The sequence below is a fragment of the Orycteropus afer genome, unplaced genomic scaffold (genome assembly GCF_000298275.1).
Source record: "Orycteropus afer afer isolate SDZICR_OR568_19922 unplaced genomic scaffold, OryAfe1.0 scaffold00174, whole genome shotgun sequence".
In the NCBI taxonomy this organism is placed as follows: Eukaryota; Metazoa; Chordata; class Mammalia; order Tubulidentata; family Orycteropodidae; genus Orycteropus; species Orycteropus afer.
In genome coordinates, this window is record NW_006921761.1 from 5,255,069 (window position 1) to 5,255,873 (window position 805).

Genomic DNA, 805 nt, shown 5'->3' on the forward strand with positions numbered 1-805 from the left:
TCTCTGGTCTGAGGAGCTCTCTGCCACCTCCTCCCAAGAGCCAGCGGGGACCAGGACACCACACCCTCCCTCTGCAGTTCCCGCCACTTCCCACCCACGTTTGCACTTTAGTTTGACCATCACTGGGGACGTTTGGGGACCTGTCCTGGCAGGTGACTGCAGGGCTGTGCCTCCACTCGAGTGGACAGCTGACTCAGGCCGGCATGGTGCCTGAGACCTTTGTCCCTGAAGGCTCCAGGGCCATGTGTCTTGTTCTGGGCGAGGAGACGAGAGCTGCGGGGGCCGAGACGAGGGGAGCGGTGGTTCCCGAGCCCAAGGTGGGCTGGGCCCCGTGTTTTGCACTAACGTGTCCCGCAGGCAGACACGGGTCGTCAGCGTGGCACATGATTGTATCTGGGCGGGGCTCCCTCCGCGTCCTGAATGTACCGTGGCGGGTGGGTGGCGGCGGGCCGGCTGGGGGTCTTCCAGAGTGCCTTAGCATATCTTAACCGTTTTCCCAAGGTGACCCGATCCCAGAAGCCAGCCCCCTCCCCCCTTTGTTTACAAGATGACTAGTTCCAGACCCGGGGCTGTCCTGTCGCGGGAAGTGACCCTGTAGCCAAGACGAGCCACTCCATAGTCACGTCACCTGCACCTTACCCCTGAGCTTGACTGTTTGCAATACGCGTACCATGTAGAACCTATCGTAGAGCTGAATTCACCGGCACCTTTTGGGGAGCAGAGGATGGCGGGTGGGGGTGGGGCAGCCCCTCCCTCTGCAGAGGGACACGCGGCCAGGAGGCAGCAGGGACAGAGGGCGTCAAGT